This window comes from Typopeltis vanoorti, chromosome 9 (assembly GCF_054136105.1).
Source record: "Typopeltis vanoorti isolate ZY-2024b chromosome 9, IOZ_Tvanoo_1.0, whole genome shotgun sequence".
Taxonomy (NCBI): domain Eukaryota; kingdom Metazoa; phylum Arthropoda; class Arachnida; order Uropygi; family Thelyphonidae; genus Typopeltis; species Typopeltis vanoorti.
Genome location: NC_143557.1, coordinates 35,806,519 through 35,826,857, shown reverse-complemented (window position 1 = coordinate 35,826,857; position 20,339 = coordinate 35,806,519). Strand labels below are relative to the sequence as shown.

Here is a 20,339-nt window from a genome sequence, read left to right as displayed (position 1 = left end):
ATTTTCTGTAAATTTATTAAAGATTCATGTTTGTTTTCAGTTAGAAAGAAAGAACATTAGTTTTGTGTCTGGTTTCATGTGGCATAATAAGATAAGTCATCCGGATACTACAAAAGTGAAAGAAAGTTACAGTAAGGTCGTGTCGCATATGACAAACAGTTGAAGAGGTTGCAATCAGAGTACAAATGTTTTGGGATTTTCAAACATTAGAACAGTTTCTTCTTCCTTTCCAGTAACAGGCTTAGTGGCCTGTTACAGTCTCTTCCCTTCTGTTCAAAGGCCATCCTCTGTTCCTTCTCTCTTGAGGTCAATCTCTCTCTCTCTCTCTCTCTCTCTCTGGGGAGTCTTCATTCATTCTTTCTGAATGTTGTCTCCATCTCACTCTATAAAGGACGATATGGTCTAAGACAGATATCACCTCAAGTTCTTTTAAGATATCGCTATTTCTTTTGAAGTCTAGTCTATTATATTCAAGCTGTATGGTCCAGGCTTCTGAACAATATCTGATTGATATATAATAAATTTAGTTTAATCCTTTATCCAAGTGTAAGCAAACAAAATTTTTGCCCAAAGTATCTTCAGGACTGAGGCAACTCGTGGTAAAGGTGGACTAAGATCTCATCACTTGTCTTAGTATCTCCCATAACACAAAGCACATCTCCTTGCAGACATATATAATACTATGCATTAAGGGAAGGGCCACTACGCAGACTGGTTTCGACCTTTATTGAGGTCTCGTCAGTGGGAGCCAGACCCAGAGGTCCTTCCCTTAATGCATGTCTGCAAGGAGATGTGCTTTGCATTATGGGAGATACTGAGACAAGTGATGAGAGCTTAGTCCATGTTTACCACAAGTTGCCTCAGTCCTGAAGATACTTCAGGTGCAAACGTTGTTTGCTTACACTTGGATAAAGGATTAAACTAAATTTATTATAGTCTAAGTGGGAAAAAACTTCCAACTTGATATATTATGAGATTGATAGTTTTTGTTATTCCTATATGATTGGTTATGTTGCATGTCTTTCTCTCTTGCATGAAATAAGTGGTAACCTAGATGTTTGAATGTATTAACCTGTTCTATAATATCATCATTGTTGATGCAAATTTTGCTTCTAATTGGGTCTCAGCCTTTAAATGCTATGACTGTGTTTTTGGAAGTGGAGATTCCATATTACATATTTTTGATATTTCATTTAATGAAAAGGCTGCTCAATGTAGTGAATCTTCGTTATCTTCAATTAGAACCTTATCAAATAAAATTGTATCAATGTTGGTGTAATCTTTTATGTGAATACCAAAACTGTGGTTGTTTCCCTCCACTCTCTTATAATATTATTAATATAGATATTAAAGAGGAGTGGTGATAGACTACATAATTGTCGGACATTTGCATTTATGTTCTGTGATTCAGATTTTTGTGCAGCTATCTTTATTTGAATTTGGTTATTGTTATGTGTGTGTGTGTGTGTGTGTGTGTACAGGGTGTTCGGGATAAATTTGACAGTTTCGTAAGGAAAAAGAAAATCTTCTTTGTATCTATTAAATTTAATGAATTGACAAAAAAACATTACAGGCAGAGTTAATTACAATACTATCAACAAGATTTACTCAAAATAACCACCATTAGCATCGATCATTGCTTCAATTCTGCTTCGGAACCTCGAACAAGCTGATGCTACAGTCTCCCTGGGAAGGGCCGCAAAAACTGTTTTAATTTTATCCATTAACTGGGCTTTTGTATTACTGGAAGTGCGATTGGTGTCTTTTTCAACTGCGCCCCATACAAAATAATCCATGGGGTTAAGGTCTGGGGAGTTTGGAGGCCAAACATTTGGACTGGTGAAGTCGTAGAAATTTTCAGACAACCATTTTTGACTTTTCCCAGAGGTGTGGCAAGGGGCCGAATCCTGCTGCCATACATACGGCCTACCATTGGCTACCCTTGTTATCCAGGGCTTGACTACAGTTAGCAACTCCACGAACAAAGCCCGAATTCCAATGCCAGGGTTCTTCAACACCTGTTCCTGCAGATTTGCGAGGAATTCTGCTGTAAGAACGCAATCAGATCGTCTGCTAGGGATCTTTCTTCTTGCTACATCCTCGTAGTCACCATTGCAAGTCTCTAGTTCGTGCCTGATTGTTTTTACTGTATTCAGGGAGCATTGGGCAGCAGTCGTAATATCCTTATTTTGATGGCGGGCACGAATCATCATGATACAAGTTATTCTCTTCCATGATTCAGGTGGGTTCCAGCTATCCATCCTTTCTGACATCTTGTATATGAATGAAGAAGGGTCCAAACTTTTAAATGAAGAGAAGTGTGTGTTAATACATGTAACTTACGGAAAAATATAATTAATTATAAATATGTCAAATTTATCCCGAACACCCTGTATATATATTGAAAATTGGTTTAGTTGGCTGGTTAGGAATGTTGTCATCTCTAAATTTCCAGTAGCTTATTACAGTTGACTATCAAAAGCCTATTTATAATCATTGAATAATATATGAGTCTCTAAATTGAATTCTTTTCTTTTTTTCTATCAGGAGTTTGAGAATGAAAATGCTGTCAGTGCAGGGCCTTTACAGAAACTGTTTTGTACCTCTCCAAAGAATATTTTCATAATATTTGGTTAATTTAATCTTTAAGAGACTTGAATATATTTTATGTTCATTAACAATCGTCTTTTTTGAAGATGGGGACGATCATAGCATTTTGGCGTTTTGCCAGTTTTTTGGTGGTAATTGGCTATTTAGGACAATTAGGACAATTTTAATTATTAAAGTGTGCTTCAGTGATTGGCTATTTATATGTGTGTGTGCTTTTTTTAATTGATTAATTGTTTACCTAGTTATGATGTACCCACAAACAAAAAAGCTGTTGGAAATAAAAACCATGCCAGTGCATCTAAAAAGTTATATGTTTAAATACAAACGGTCTTCCTCCAGAAATAGATTGACGCTAAGAAAGATTCGCTACTATGCATTCTTGTCGTATTTGTGGTCAGGAATAGCTTCATGACAACATGTGGTGGTGAATCTATCATTGCAGACACCACAGAAGATGTCATCAATACACATAGTCGTGGTCATAATTTTGCCATCATGCCCAAAAAGTACAAATTCTGGAAATTATGACTAGCATAGAATGTGCTATTTATGATCTTACAACTACAGTGGCTAATGACATTCATTTGGATGTGGCTAGTCTTCCTAAGAAAAACATTCACCTAAAGAAATATCAGCAGTTAAAAGTTATATAGAAACAAACAAATTGTAGCTAAAGCCATAAGGTAAATAGTACTGTTATTATGAACTAAACAGATTACAACAGAAAAATGAACAATCTTCTTAAAGACTCCTCTACTTCTCATATCGTAGATTGGAATCCTACAAACTCTCAAAGGAAAATAGTATATAAATTATTTTTTTAAAAAGTTGCATCTTGTCTCAAAGAAATTACCAAAAAACTCAAATCCGGATATATATGGTCCTAAAATTTACAACCTACCACCTTCGTCCCATAGTAGACAGTCCCACCTGCGAACTGACCAAACATTTATCCAAATCACTTTCATCTCTTACAGGCAACTTTCCCTCATCAATTAATAACTCTCTTCACTTTAAAACATTAATAGAAAATATAACTTTGACAGCTTCTGACATCATGGTAAATTTCGATATTTCTTCATTAATGTTCCTTTGACAGAGATCCTTAACCTCGTTAAGCCACATTTCACTTCTAACATAATTGAATTATTCAGATTCACCATATCTGCAGGATATTTCTTATGGAAAGGAAAAATATACAAGCAGCTGGATGATACTGCTATGGGTCCCCTCCTCTAGCTGACTTCTGTATGGAATATTTTAAAAACCAAGCACTCAGTACAGCCACACTTATTATTATTACGTTACATGACACCTCCAAAGAGTTCAATGACTCATCGAGGGAAGGCACTCTACTCTACCTCTCCATCTCCACTGCTTAATCCATGAACTACACAAAACACCACATCATCATTAGCTTAAATCAATAGTTTGACTGAGTTATGTTGATTCATATTAATTATATTAGGGAAACAAAACACACGTGTTAAAAAGATTATTTTACTGATTAATAATAAAATAATAACTTTACGTTTAGACCTCTGTATTGAGGTCATCTTCAGAAGGATACATTCAGAAGTATAAGAACAAGCTACATGCTGTTGCACTCTATACAAGTAAATTACATCTACGTTGTTAACTAATCTTTTTTCTTAGCCTCCCCTCTAGTGGGGAAAAAAAAATAAAATAAAATAAAAACTACAATAACATCTGCTAAAGTCCTCATGTACTAGGATTCTTCTGGAATTATACAGTTATATTACGATTATCTTCTGGATTTGTACAGGTTGCTATTGAATGTTCAAGGGAAAAAAAAAACACTTCACTAGGTCTTGTATTGAGATTTTTCTTTGTGGTTGCTATGAAGGTTGTAGACGGGTCCTCCACATTCTTGGAATTGTTAGACCATTTTTATTCAGATTCGGATCATGTTTGAGCATTTCACATGCTTCCTTGAATTTCTGCTTGAACCAGGTTTTGGTGCGGTGTAGGGACTTGGTACCTTTCCAGTCAATTCTGTGGTATGTTTGGAGTGTGTGGTCAGAAAGGCCGGTTTTTCCAAAATGGAGGTATTTTATGTGACGTTTGTGTTCATCCTTTCTGATTGGGATGGTTAGTCCTGTTTCCCCTATGTACGGTATGTTACATGTGCAATCTATTTTGTAAACCCCTGGTTGGGCTAAGTGTGGCAGGGGATCCTTGGAAGAATTGAGTTGTTGTCTTAATTTTGTCGGGGGTTTGAAGGTGGTTTTGATGTTGTATTTGTGTAGTGTTCTGTCTATTTTTTCTGAAATGCCTCTAACATATGATATAGCAATAGCATTCTAGAAATCTTTTTTGTTATTAGTGGTATCTTTGTGGAGGATCTTGTGAATGGTTTTTATACTGTATCCATTTTTTATAAAGGTATGTTTGATGGTCTCATATTCATGGTTAAGAGCTTGTTCAGTTGAACAAATGGTTTGAGCTCTGTGTTTAAGGGTGCTTATAATCCCTAGTTTTTGTGTTGGGTGGTGATAGGAAGTTTTGTGTATGTACTGGCCTGTGTGTGTGTAGGGTTTGCGGTAAACTGAGAAGGAGAGACAGCCTGAAGGAAGATGTGTGACAAGTGTGTCTAGGAACGGAAGAGAGTTGTTTTTTTCTATTTCAATGGTGAATTGGATGCGTTTGTGTTGTTTGTTCAGGTGGCTAAGGAATGTATCTAGTGCTTGGCGGCCGTGGGGCCAAATGGCGAAAATATCGTTGACGTATCTGAGCCAAATTTTGGGCTTTAGGCACGCCGATTCTAGAGCTCGTTGCTCAAAATCTTCCATATAAAAGTTCGCTATTGGGGGAGAGTGGAGAGCCCATGGCGGTACCTTCTTTTTGAAGGTAAAAAATTGTTTTACCACATGAAATATCTGGAGCGGAGTACGTGGGCAAAGAGGGCCATGATGTCATGCGGAAATATGTTCTGTAAGAGTAGGATAGTATCATTGATTGGGACATTGGTGAAAAGGGAAGCTATGTCAAAGCTGACTAATAGATCTTGGTCATTGAGTGTAATATTTTTAATTTTGTTTATGAATTGTGTATTTTTTATGTAGGAAGGGCAATGACCAACCAATTCCTTGAGTGTGGCCGCTAATTTTTTGGCTAAGTAGTAATTCGGACTGTCAATTCCTTCCACAATAGGACGTAATGGCGTGTTTGTTTTGTGTACTTTTGGTAGGCCATAAATTCTGGGTGCACGGGCATACTGCGGTATTAATTTTTTGATTGTTTCTTCTGGCCATGTGTTAACTGATTTAAGTAGTTCAGTAGTTTTCTTTTTGCTACGTTGTGTGGGGTTGTAATTTACCATTTAGTAGGTGTTGTGGTCCGATACCAAATGGTTCATTTTTTCATTGTAGGTTGTCCGATTTAAAACAACAGTGGCGTTCCCTTTATCGGCTTTAGTGATAATAATGTCACGGTTATTTTTTAGGGATTCGAGGGCTAGTTTATTCGCTTGTTTAGGTTGCTGCTTAATTTTTTGGTTGAATTTAGTAAACAGGCAGTTTCCATCCGTATTTTGTCGGCTACATTGGCGGGGAGGGATTCTTAAACCTTTCTCGATATGATAATTATATCTAGTTTATTTACTGACCTCGGAGCAATGGCGAATTTAAACCTTTCTCCAGTAGCAAGAGTTCACCTTGTGTGAGGTTGTAATCCGATGGGTTGATAACCAGACAGCGGTCCAACGGTGGTTGGTTGCTCCTAACTGTGTTGTTGGGTGATTGGCTGCTCCTTCCGTTATGGCGTCGGAATTGTCTTGTGCTTTCCTGTAGTTTTAACGCTTGAAACTTTGTTATTAAGTGCTCTTTGTTTTTGAGTAGTAGGTGCTTGGCCGAGTCGTCTGTGATTCTGTCTAGAATATTCCAAATTTCCTGATTAACGTAACTGGATAGTTCAAATTTCAGTTGTAACACTTTGGCTTGGGTCGATGCTAAGTTCTTTCGTGTCTCGTGAATTTGTTCTCTTAACAAAGCTTTTTCTAGTCTGGCATAGATACAGATAGATACATAATATGTTGATGATGTGTTTGCTATTTGGTCTCATGATCCTACATCAGATATATTTTTGGCACATCTTAACAGCCAACATCCTAAAATAGGTTCTAGGAAAATTTGCTGCAAACATTTTCGCTGTAAGACATTTTGCATTAGTTTTTGTAAGTAATCAGTGGATGATATTTCTCTAAATCATTTCTCCAAAGACCAAAGCTAATAATAATGATCAGTATCTGCTTGATCCTGGTTGGAAAGCTAAACAGCTGAGCAGAAAATGAAATACAGACATATAGAAATGTGTGTGTAGTCCTTATCAACCTTATGGTTAGTAGGGTAGCAGTATGTTACTTAATCAGGGAAGTGATTATGAAACAAGGTGGTTCACCATTGCATTCCTTGCCCAGTAAGTATTTTATGACTATAAGACGTGTGTGTTCACTGGGCTGGTTTGCCTGAAATCATTAAAAAGGCAAATCTTTATTAAGATGAATGTCAGTGATACATAACATAATGAAATCATTTAAAAATTGTGCAAATGAAAAGGAGATGCTGCATAAATAATTAACTTTTTGCTGTGGATTGTCAATTCAACAAATTCATCAGTAACATCACCTCATTAAAAGAAATGCTAATGCTATAAAGCATTTAATTTTCATGTTGAATTCAGCATCTTTTTGATAGCGTAACTTCAAACCAATGGCAACAATTTTGCGATAAAGATTTTGTGCCAAATGAAATAAACAACCGGTTATAATTGTTGGTGTAAATATGTTAGAAAAAACATTGATAGTTGCTTTCTCAAAGTCAACCATGAATGTTTCGGGATCTAATGATGAATGTAAGCCCTTTAAGGCACTGATCTGCTGTAAGTTAATCTGATTTGCCAGGAAGTCGAGCAAAAATCCGCTATGGGATCCTTAGGGGTCTCATGCCCAATCCTAAGCCTGGATGAAGGAGGAGGATCTGTCAGATGAGTGTCGATGCTCTGGCCATAAAGAAAAACGTATCTGATGCCTAAACAATCAACAGCTAAAATATGCCGGCTCACACGTCGTCTGGATGAACAAGGTCCATGATACCAATCAAGCGATCAGGGTTGGATCAAGAAGTGGGATACCAAAAGGAAACTGAAACTAGCAGAACTATTATCAGTAGGAACATGGAATGTATGGATGCTTTGAATGTCAGGAAAACTAGATTTACTTCACGGGGAAATGAAGAGATATCGGTATGATATACTAGCACTGGCGGAGATGTCAGGGCATGACACCAAGCATGAAGCAGGAGTTAGCTTTCTTCTTAACAAAAGAGCTAGTTAAACCAGTTAGTGAATGAATCACAGCAGCAAGATTTCAAACAAAACCATTTAATATATCAATAGTCCAGATATATGCACCCACATCTGACAACACAGATTGAGGATATTGACTTATTTTACAAAGATATGACAGAGAGGATAGAAACGATGCCAAAGTTGGAATAGATAATGATGGTTGGGAAAGAGTTGTGAGAAAATATGGTTTCGGAGAAAGAAATGAATGAGGTTTAAAAATGTTAGAATTTGCTGTGGACCACAAGATGATGATCTGTAACACATGATTCCAGCAAAAGCAGTGTGGAAAATGGATGTGGTGATCAAATGATGGTAAAACCAAGAATATGATTAAAAGAAGATGGATAACATCAGTACAGCAGTGTCAAACTTTTCAAGGAGCAGATATAGACTCAGATCATAATTTAGTGATTGCAAACAAGTTGAAATTAAAAAGAAAATATAAACCCCATCATCAGAAATGAAGCGATACATCAAGAATAAGTGAAGCAGAAATAGGAAGAAGGTACAGAACAGTGTTTTAGAGGAGAAACTTAAAAGTGTACACAAAGAAAAAAAAAATTGCATCTAAGAGTGAAAGGAGTAATGAAGGCGATAGAAGATACTAGAAGAAGAGAAGATCAAGAAGAAATGGATTAAATGAGAAACACTGAAGTTAGTATAGGAGAAAAGAATTTTGAAGATAAAATCAGAACAGATAAATTTGAAAAATCAGAACAAATAGAGAAGCAATATAGAAGAAAGTGTAATGAGATGAAAAAAGCAGTCAGAATGGATAAGTTGAAATGGTTAGAAGCCCAATGCAATAATATAGAACAGTACTATGGAGAGAGCATAAAACTAGGGAGGTGACAAAATGATTAGAACCATTAATAGAAGTGGCAACCAAAATAGACCACAGTTAAAGATGAAAAAGGCAAAGTATTGATGAATAAAGATAAACTTGTAAAGCGATGGAAAAGTTATTGTACTGAGTTTTATATGAAGAAAAACTAGATTTAGATAGTTGGGAAACTGACTGAAGAATTGAAGTAGAAATCACACCAGGTAATGAGTATGATATGGACATTTTAAGAGGAGAGGTAGAAAAAGCAGTAGAACACAACAAGAGTCTTGGTAACGATAACATCACTGGAGAAATGATTAAATATGGTGGCGAAAGTATGGTTACAGAAATGCACCAACTATGTAATATGGTATGGAAAAATGGGGAAATGCCAGAGAAGTGGGCGAAATCGATGTTAGTGACTAATACTATATTAAAAGATGTTTATCAGAATGCAGTTGCAGCAGTTAGAATAGGTGATGATTTGGGGAAATAGTTTAGAACAAACAGGGGGACCCAATATCACCATGCATTTTCATCGCACATTTAGAAAGAGCAATTGATAAAATGAAGGAAGATGCAAAAGGAATATCAGTGCATGGGATGAGAATTAACAATCTGAGATTTGCAGATGATACTGTGCTTATTGAAGAAGACGAAAGAGAACTACAAAAAACACTGAAACTGTTAAATGAGGAAGAGAAGAGATTTGGACTTGTTGTAGTAAACTTGGAAAAAACGAAGACATTGGTATTTGGCAAGAAGAACATGAAAACCAAAGATACAAGTGGATGGAATTTGATATAGAAATTGTAGAACAATTCACATATTTGGGAAGTAAAGTGACATATGATTTAGACTGTAAAAAAGAAATAAAAATCAGGATCAAATCTTGAAGGCCATGGATAACATCTGGAAAAGTAAAGTGATCAGCCTGCAAACAAAAAAAAAAGTACTGGAAACATGCATCTTTAGCGGTGTACTGTATGGATCTGAAATGTGGGTAATAAATAAGGAATCAAGAAAAAGAATTTTGGCATTTGAAAGAACTTGTTACATGAAGATTCTAAGAATAGGATGGGTACAGAAAATTACAAATGAAGAGCTCTATCGGAAGATACAACCAAAAGAGAATCTAATGCAGAAGATTATAAAACGGAAGCTGCAATTATTTGGACACATCTGTAGAATGAGTGAGGACCGGAAGATAAAGATATTTATGTTTGGTATTATGGATGGTGTAAAGAAGAAGAGGTAAACCATGCAGAGAATTAATAGATGACATAAAAGACTGGTGGGGATTGGGTGTACAGAAACTGCGACATTGTGCACTGGATAAAGGAAGGTGGAAGAAGATAGTGAAGGAGGCATAGGACACCAACGGGCAGTGAGCCCATGGTTCGTAATGATGATGAAAGCAAAAAGACGTGGAATGGTAATACTTCCTATTACTATATGTAGCCTGAATAACTGATAATATATATTTGGGTTGCATTTAAAAGTACTGTCGCATGCTCAATCCTTATTATTTTCAAGGTCATCTAATCCAGTTTGTGTGCCAAACACTAAAATTCTCTCTTCACCACTATCGTATAATAAAAACTGCTCGCCATTTTCTAGAAATTCATACTCATCTGGAATTATATATCCACTTCTTTCAGTTGGGATAGGGGTGCTTGGCCTTTCTTTTGCCTCCATCTAATATTATGACCCAAATTTGCCAATCATGACATCAGAGATGAAGGGAAGCAGACTGTCAGCTAGTTGATAAGGTCACCAGATTGTTGGTTTAAATTTTTATGGTGAAAACATCTTGCAGCCAATTTTCCAGTCACGCCTAAAATAAACTTTACCATAGGAAAAAAAAACAATAATTCTTTCCTTTTTAGATACACTAGCACCACAACTTCCTAATGACTCATTATTATTCTCTATTTACAGAAAACTCACTCCTACTGAAAGGCATTTATATAAACAATTGCACCACCACCACCACTACCCTTCCCAACAGTATGGCATCATCATAACACTTACAGAGTTAAGGCTATTTGCTCATTGTTCAAATGATGTGGCCCTTGAAACTGAACTTGGGGACCTCAGCAATGCTTTTTTTAGCCAATGACTACAGCCCATATAAAATAGATAAAATATTGCATGCACCCCTATCCTTCCAACACCCAAACACAGGATCGCAGCAAAACCATTCCCATCCCATATGATCTCCATGCCACTTTCAAACCTTTCATTCAGCTAGTTACCATCATACATTCTTCTAAAGATCAACTACATCTTAACTTCTTTGAGCATGTTAAGTCTTGCACCTGCACTTTAGCTTACTTTGAGTAGGCTGGTAAATCAGTTAACATCTGCCTTGAAGAACACAAAAATTACATCCAAGATTGCATGTATGGCAAGTCAGGATTGGTAGAGACCATGATGTGGATACTATTTCATGTAGGATCAGATGTGTGTGGGGGGGGACATCTATATTACATTGTTGTTACAGGTCTGAGAGGCTATTTTCATCTGCTATGAAACACTCTCCCAACCTCATGGTTGTATTCATTTACCAAAGATCTGGGAGACTATTATTTTAAGATCTAATTAGGTGGACTTCTCTAAATTAACTTTGTAGTTATCCAATGCATATAGGATGCTGTGTAAAGACATTTCGGTATCAGTTACATGTAAAGACGTTAGCTATCAGTTACAGTTTAAATTGTTTCTACAGTTGTTTAGTTTATTGATGTGTGCCTCTTACAGTCATCATTGTGCTCTGATGATTAAAAACCTTGGTAAAAAAACCAGTGAAATATTAGTGAGTTAAATAAATATATTTTTTTATCTTTGGTTTTAGCTTAGAAAAGGAAAGAGTACCGTGAAAGGAATGAAAGATGATAAATATAACATGAAAACTGGAGATAAAGACATTCTAGATGTTTGTAGTAATTATTTTCAGTAGTAGTAATTACTTTATCAGAACTTGGAGATGTTAATCATAGCTCTTTATTTTATGCAGATGATGTTATACTCCTAAATAAATCCTGTACAAGTCTGGAAGATTTCCTAACTAAATTGGTAACTTCTGCAATAAATTTGGTATCAAAATAAGCAGTAAAAGGACAGACTATGATAACAGGCAAGAACATTGCAAACATGAACTGCATTCTGACCGGAAACCTGTAAAACAAGAAAAACACTTCTGCTTTTTTAGGCACAATTTGTAATGAAGATGGAAAAATAATTATGGAAATAGATGTGGAAGAATAACTTTACTGAATGTATATGGTACTCTAGTGACAGAAGCTAATGAGATTGTTCAGTTAATGAGTACTCACTTTGCTAAGATATATCAGCCAGGTGTATGTAATACAATGCACAGTGCTACTGCATTGGATGAGGATTTGGAGTTGCATGAAAATGAGGTTGAAGAGCTGTTGCATAACCTGGATAAGAATTTGTCAGTAGGCACAAATGGAATATCAGCACATTTGCTTAAGGAACGCTCAACCAAATTGCTAGGCCTTTCATGTGTATGTATAACTTGAGTCTCAGCTCAGTAATGATACCACAGGAATGGGAGGAATTTATGATAGTTCCATTGTACAAGGGTGGTACAAAAACTGATATGTCTGACTGCCAACCTATCAGTATCTCTGGTGTGGTAGTGAAGAATGTAGAAAAGTTGGTAAGAACTCACATACAGAAATGGGTAGACAAACATGCTATACTCTGCAAGGAACAGCATGGGTTAACTAAAGGAAGGTCATGTTTTAGCAATTTGCTCATATTTTAGAACAATGTTATTACAGCCGAGTTGGATAAAGGGAATGGATACACTGATACTGTTGATCTTTGCTAAGGCATCTGATAGGATACCACTTGAAAGGCTGCTGCATAAACTGGAGATATGGGATTGGAATATCAGCTCTTGACTTGGATCAGTGGATGGTTGACAGACATATCAAAAAGTGGTGTATGGGGTGTGAATCTGCCAGATTTAAGGTGACCAGTGGTGTTACTTCAGGGTTCAGTCTATACATTAGGGAGGGTCTAACAAGAGATGTGTAATTGTTTGCTGATGATGCAAAGTAGGCAGGGCAATCAGCAATGCTACTGATATCTAGCACTTACAAAATGTTTGAATAGGCTGGAAATTTGGGCAAACAAAAAGGGTTGTCAGTTTAGTGTCAGTAAGTGTAAAGTTATGCACTTTTGTGTGACAAGATTATCAACAGCATATTATAGTAGCATGGTTATGCCATAAAACCTGGCGAGACTAGGGATCTTGGGATAATAGCAGATAAGAATATGAAGTTCAAAGGTCACATAGCAAAAATTGCAAATGCAGCTCAGAGGATAATTGCAATGTTGAAGCAAACCTTGACATGTAAGCATAAGGAAGTTATTTTGTCTCTTTATTAAGCCCGTGATAAGACAACACCTGGATTATTGTGCGCATATTTGGTCTTCCGGGTTCCAAGGGGATAAAGAAGCTTTGGAAAATGTGCAAAGAAGAGTTATGGGATTTAGATTTATGAGGATGGATTGAGAGTATGTGGATTACAGACTCTAGTTAACAGGAGAAAGAGGTGTGATATGATAACGGTCTATAAACTTCTGAATGGGTGTTATAGGATATCATCTGATGAAAATTATAAGTTTTATGGAATGTGGAGAAAGGGATAAGAGCTGGGTTTTTCTCTCACCGAGCAGTGAATGAGTGGAATAGTTTGCCTTTAGGCATAGTGAGTGCATCTAGTGTGAAATGAATTTAAGCAAATTATGACAGCTGGTCGATATATGGTGATGAGTCCTTGACTTCCTGGCAGTCTCAGATAATAATAATAACAACATTGTTAGTTCACCTGATGTGATTTTTAAATTATTCCTGTATTTCTGTATTATCACTATTTAGCCTTTGCCAAATAGAAGTAATTAGTACTTTTGTGGTTTAAAAGTTGAACTGTAAAAGATTCTTTGAATTTTTCTTTGATTTAGTTAATTTAAAATCAGATAATGATTTTATTCTATTTCTGTTTCTCTGAATACTCTTCCATCATGTATCATGTTAACTTTTTTCCTATTAGTTATGTAATCTACTATACTTTTTAGGTTTCCTAAGTATTTTTTATGGCAATCCATATGCCTGATAAAAAAAAAAGGGGGGGGGGTGGATTAGTAATTAAGTCATTATACGTGAAGAAATCTTTGAGCCTACATTCCTTTATTTGTATCAGATGGAATGTTCCCCCCACTATGACAAATCTCCCATTATTAAGACAGTCATTTGGGTTTATCCTATCATTTATTTTTTTGGAAATGTGAATAAAAGGCATTGTTATCCCCCTTCCCTTCTTCTTATGAAGCACAGATGGCAGTAATTGTCAGGAAACAATAACTTATAAGTTATTGTTTCCTGACAATTACTGCCAGGAAACAATAACTTATTTATAATCTTAGTTCTAGAATTCTCTCTCATTCCAGTATTTATAATGTGTATTATTTTCCTTAATTGATTGATAAATAATGATCATTATTTCCATGTCTTTTTTTTCTTTTTTTTTAAACTCTGCTATATACGTAGATGTAATAATTTGTTTCATCTGAACTTTTTTTATGATTCTGTTATTACTACTCATCAGAGGTTTTATCTAGTTCTGGGTTATTTGTGATGAATATTTTGCATTTTCGAAGTAGCATCATTCCAGATATTCATTTATTTTTTTATTTTTATAATTTTTTTCCCCCTTTTCTTATTCTGCTCATGTCCATTGACCTGTCTGGGTTATTTTCTATTCTGAGACCTTGGATTAAGTGAAAAATCACCTGGGTTGGATACCAGCCATCCACAGCCTACTTTGGCAATGGGACTTACTTGATTATTATTATTACTTGACACCTCCAGGGAGTTCAAAGACTCATCGAGGGAGAGCACCTACTCGACAACATTTCTGTCTGCACCATTCAGTTCACCAACTACAACTGCAAACAAAGACAAACATCCATGCCCACAGCGGGATTCAAACCCACAGCCTTTTTGCTGGAGAGCGGATATGCTAACCACTCGACCAACCAGGTCGGCTTAAACTTGCAACTTAAATTCTTCCAGACTTGTCCTAAAGAATTTTCTCCTCATCTGCCCCTCAGGTTGGGACCCAATATTCCACTTGGTTGCTCAGGCTCCAAGGTTCACTGAAATGGAGGTGAAAGTGGGATTGAAGACGAGAGACCATGTGATCCTTCTTGAGAGGATTACAATATCTTGTATCCTTTCCCTTCAAGCCCTGTTGTCATTAATGTATGAGCAAATGTTTTGAAAATGGGTGGTTATTGGTAATTGGGGTCATAGAACTCAGAACAAGAGTAGTTAAGGGACCACTGTATTTTTTTCACTTAGTGGTGTGAAAGGCAAAGTGAATCAATGGAATTAAAGACAAAGAACAAATGAACATTATTTCATAAGTAAAATATTATCATCAATTTCCTTATATGTATCTTCAAGAGATATATACAGGATACTATGTCACCACATGATTAAGTTTACATTATTACTAATCTCATATCAACAATCTTCCTCCAGATTAGGCTTATTACCTGTCAGCACTCCAATATTGTCATATAGATTTCATCTTCTAGAATACTTCTGACTGAATCAATCCATCGAGTTGTCCTTTTTTTTTTTTTTTTTTCTCTGCCATCTTGGCATCAAACATCTGTTTTGCTAACCTTTCTCCCCCATTCTGTTTAAACAAAATATGAAATTAAAAAAAATAAAATAAAAAAGAAACATACTATTAACAGCTATTCGTTTATATCACGTTCTAATATCTTGATATCACATTCTAATTTAGAACGTGATATCAATTAGACTAAATCCAATGCAATATCAGAATTTGAAGTGACAATTTGAAGTTTATTAGAGAAACAATAAATATAAGTAGTGAACTTAAAGCAAAAGAATTTCTCAATTTTTATTCAGATTTATAAAAAAGTATTTAAAGAAAAAGTATTTGCTATTTATTTAGTTTATCTGTTTTTGTTACCGCTTGTCTAACTTCATAGAAGTATTCTGAATTGGTTACAAATATATAGCAGAATATTAAATTAAAAAAAAAAAATTGCAAATTATGCCAAGGACTATTCTAAAAGCACAGAATGGTTTTAATAAAGGATGCTCATGGAAAAACCCAGCTTTCTGAAATAATAGAGCCAGAAATGCACATCACATCACAGTTATTGATTTCAAAAAGAATTTGATAAGATAAGTGGAAATGTTTTATTTAACTTATTATATTATATACATTGAGAATAATGCAATACAAATATGATTGAACTCTAGACCACTGTCTTGGAGAGAAATAAAAACCGAGTTAGATAGGGATGTCAACTATCTGCAACTGTTTAATACACGTTGGCTATAATTAAACTTCCCCTATTCAGAGCCTTATGTAGCTCTAGCTAACAACCAGAATGTCACCAAATTTGGTAGGGAGATCAATCAAACCATGGGAGGAAGGATTCTGCGGGAAGGAAAAAGTTTGTTTGAAAAGTCACTAATAAAGAGAATATGATGCTGTATAATGTAAAAAACAAACAAACATTAAAATGCCTTTTTATTTTTTGCAATTACGATAACAGCAATAAAACATTTAATATCAATTTAATTTAGCACAGTAATTACTGTTACTGGAGGGTAAATGTTGTCACAAACCTGTTGCACAACTCGAGCACATTGAGTTCACCCATGCAAAAGAGGACCTGGTTTAATATGGCTACTGTTCTCATGTACCAGAAATTGCATCCTGCACACAGCATTCTCAAAGCAGAATGTAACATGTCTGAAAGAATGTTCGTCACAGTCAGTGACGAACATTCTTTCAGAATGTTATCCTTTAAGGCTGCCAAGTTCAAGACACCGCCATGATAGACAGCCTTCATGTTACATCACAACTGAAAATCACATATCGCGAGTGAGGTAGCCATTCAATTGGAAAGCGACTAATCACTCTCTCTTTTGTGAAGTGATGCTGTAGAAACTACTGTACCAGCAACTTGTTCCATTACCACACAGAATGTGTGGTAATGGAACAAGTTGTTGGTCCTGTCAGAATGACGTCCTCAAAATAGAATGGTCCTGTTATAAAATCTGCTGTGAAGTCACACCAAACAGTAATTTTTGGGGAATGTAATGGGAGTTCCTGCAGCACATTCAGAAGCCCAAATTCGACAATTTTGGGTGTTTTCAGTCCCATTCAGATAAAAACATGCCTAATCTCCCCACAGAATTTTCCAAGGTCAAGCATTGCCAGTTTTCAATTTGATCAGAAATATCAGAGCAAATGCTGTATGTGGCTGATCTTGTATGGATAAAATGTAATAATTTTTGTGAAAGACTTTCCATACTGTGGAATAAGGCATATCCAGTTGCTGTGCTACCCCATTATTGGATTCTGAATTAGGAGAATTGGAAATTATTAATACTTCATTCAGAGTCCAACATAATCTGCCATTCTCTAAGCCAAATTTGCTCATCAGACTAATAATCTCTTGTTAATAGTATGCTATTCATATGATTTCTTTCAAGTTATGGTTCTTAATATTTATTTGTTCATTTATTAATTTTATATGAAGTACAGTTGTAAAAACTATGTATTAAATGTCGCTTATTATTATGAGATTAATGTTACTGATACAGTGATCAAATTTGTAAAATATGCAATCTTATTATGCTATTAGTAAAATGTGATGCATCCAAGTAATTCTTCAAAATAAGACTTGATTGGTTGTTGTGAGAAATTATGTTATTTTTAGCCAGCGTGAGTTACTGTACAGTATACAAGAAGCCAGTTTGGTATCAACAAAAGCAGTTAGAACCAGATTTTGGCAGGAAAGAAGAGTAGGATGTCATGAGCAGTACATGAAAAAGAAGACAGTGGAAAAAGGGGGAGAGGAATAACCTGGGGTTGAATGGAGTAGGAAGGACTGGGAACCACTCTGTATTTTGACTTATCTTTCTTTGAGCTCTTATTCTTTTATAAATTCCTATCGCCTCACAGAAGGATAGCGTTGGACGAAAGGATAATAAGAATGGGTAAGAAATATTGAAAGTTAGGCAATTACGAGCAAGAAGATAAATTTTTCCCGAGTTAACTAATCAGTTACTGAAACCCAGGATTCTATAATATTTGTGTGCTCTCAAAGTGAAAGTATTCAAGAACCAAGGAGTGTTTCTAGGATTCTCGATAATGAGGAAGCTATACTGTTTATACCGGTAAGGATATCTTTTCTATGCCTCGTGAGAAGTAGTGAAGCTTGTTTCTGGAGAACATGATATAGTTCATATTGCTGAAATTAACAGTTAAAGATTGAATGTGTGATATAGCGAAACATTTCCTCGTAAACATAATAAATGAAGTATCTCTGGATTAATAGTTCATATTTGAATGTGTGATATAAAGAAGCCTGTTACGTGAGAATGTAATGTAAATTTGAGACTGAACTTTCTGAGAACTGTTGTGTTAGATTGATAAGCTTAAAGGTTGTTAAATGAATGTCTGATGATGTGTGCTTTGTGATTGTTCTGAATAATTAAACTGAATCAGTATTTGAAGTACGTTGAATGATAGCTTTGTTTAGAGTAAATTGTGTTTAGAATCTTGGATAATAAGAAGAGTGGAATTTATGTGCATAAATTCTAATCGTAAATGATATACTCAGCTGAGTAAATTACTAATGTCTTAATGAGAACTTATTCATTCTTAATTGTATTATCCCTACTAGAAATCCTTGTTTTAATGTAAATTTATGTGTTAAAGCATTAAATATTTTTATTTAAGTTGAATCTTGTGTTTGCCTGATTTCTTTCGTTGCACCGCTCATTAAAATAGTTCGAATCTTAGTGGGAACCCTATATATAATAAAGAGAATTTCGGCCTGAATTAAGTTGATAACAATATTGTGCTAGCTGATGGTTAATTTCACAATGTTGCTTATGCAAATTAGAACATAGAGTGGTGCAGTTAAAAATAAATTTTCTCTGTGTTCAAATGTGGAGTCAGTCAACAGCTAGAATATACAACGGCATAGAAAGAAGGATCAACACCATAAACATTGCTACTACTAATAACATTTTATGTGATCTGTCAACAGCTGCAGTGGCACTGGTCTCTGTCCTCAGCCATGTTGAACTTCCAAAGATCCTGTTTCTTCAAACTTCTAAATCATCAATCTAACTGCATTAACTGAAACCTTTATGCAAGTTCTGGTGGGTTCTAAACTCATGAAGAGCAACTAAGGCATTTTAGTCGTTTAAGGTAAGATTTACAAGTAACATACGATAAGTGAGGTCCATGTTGAACATGACTATCAATAGGAATACGTTTTCCCTTTGTTTTATAGCTCTTATGATGCCAGAAAAACAGGTGTTCAGCTTTGTTTTATGCATATTTTCAGTTTGCTGACTACAATAGCATAATACCCCTTTCAGCAGCTTTTTGAACTACAAATTTTTGTTGCAGAAGCCTTCTTTTCATGTCCTTACCACGTTTGGTGACATTCCGATTGTTAGATCGAGCTACATAAGGCTCTGAATAGGGAAGAGCAACTAAGGCATTTTAGTCGTTTAAGGTAAGATTTACAAGTAACATGCAATAAGTGAGGTGTGTGTTGAACATGACTATCAATAGGAATACGTTTTGTGAAGTTTTCCCTTTATTTTATAGCTCTTGTGATGCCAGAAAAACAGGTGTTCAGCTTTGTTTCATGCATATTTTCAGTTTGCTGGCTATAACAGCATAATACCCCTTTCAGCAGCTTTTTGAACTACAAATTTTTGTTGCAGAAGCCTTCTTTTCATGTCCTGATTAGTCTCCTTACCACATTTGGTGACATTCCGATTGTTAGATCAAGCTACGTAAGGCTCTGAATAGGGAAGTTTAATTATGGCAACCCCACTTAATAATAATAGAATAGGAAAATGATTTGAAGGTATTATACTGTCATCTAATGTGAAATCCACTCCTCTTTTTTGCAGTTACCAGGTGATAATTACAGATTCTGAATATCATTTTCAGCAAGCTTTTTTAAACTGAAAAGAAGTAGCCAAATATTTTGGAATGATCATCTCAATTGAAAATCACTACTGTTTGATTTTCCACACTCACCACAACATTGAATGGGACATGAGCTCCATGCCTTACATAAAAGACAACTTCAGTGCTCGCAACATCAAAGAGGCTATGATGGTAATCCACTCACAAGGTACTCTCAACAGAAACCAAGGAATGATTTTGTATGACATTTGGAAGTCTCTCATCAGATCTTTAAACATATCGGACTTCAATTTTTCTGCAAACTATCGGGCAAACACACTTTCTGAACAATGACTGATCATGTTGCTAGCTCCACGTGTTTCTGATTTACTTGTATTTGTGTATAATGGTTTCTACATATACAGTGTTTTTAGCTATGTAATGATTCATATTTAACACTTCTATATTTGTGTTTTCATCCTAATCCAGATGAAGCCACTCGC

General features: G+C 35.5%; 1 protein-coding gene across 5 annotated transcripts in view; it reads left to right on the top strand.

The window, feature by feature from the left end:
- Positions 1 to 20,339, top strand: part of LOC150102970 (axin-1-like) — a 261,055-nt gene that overhangs the window by 107,572 nt on the left and 133,144 nt on the right. The window lies entirely within an intron of this gene.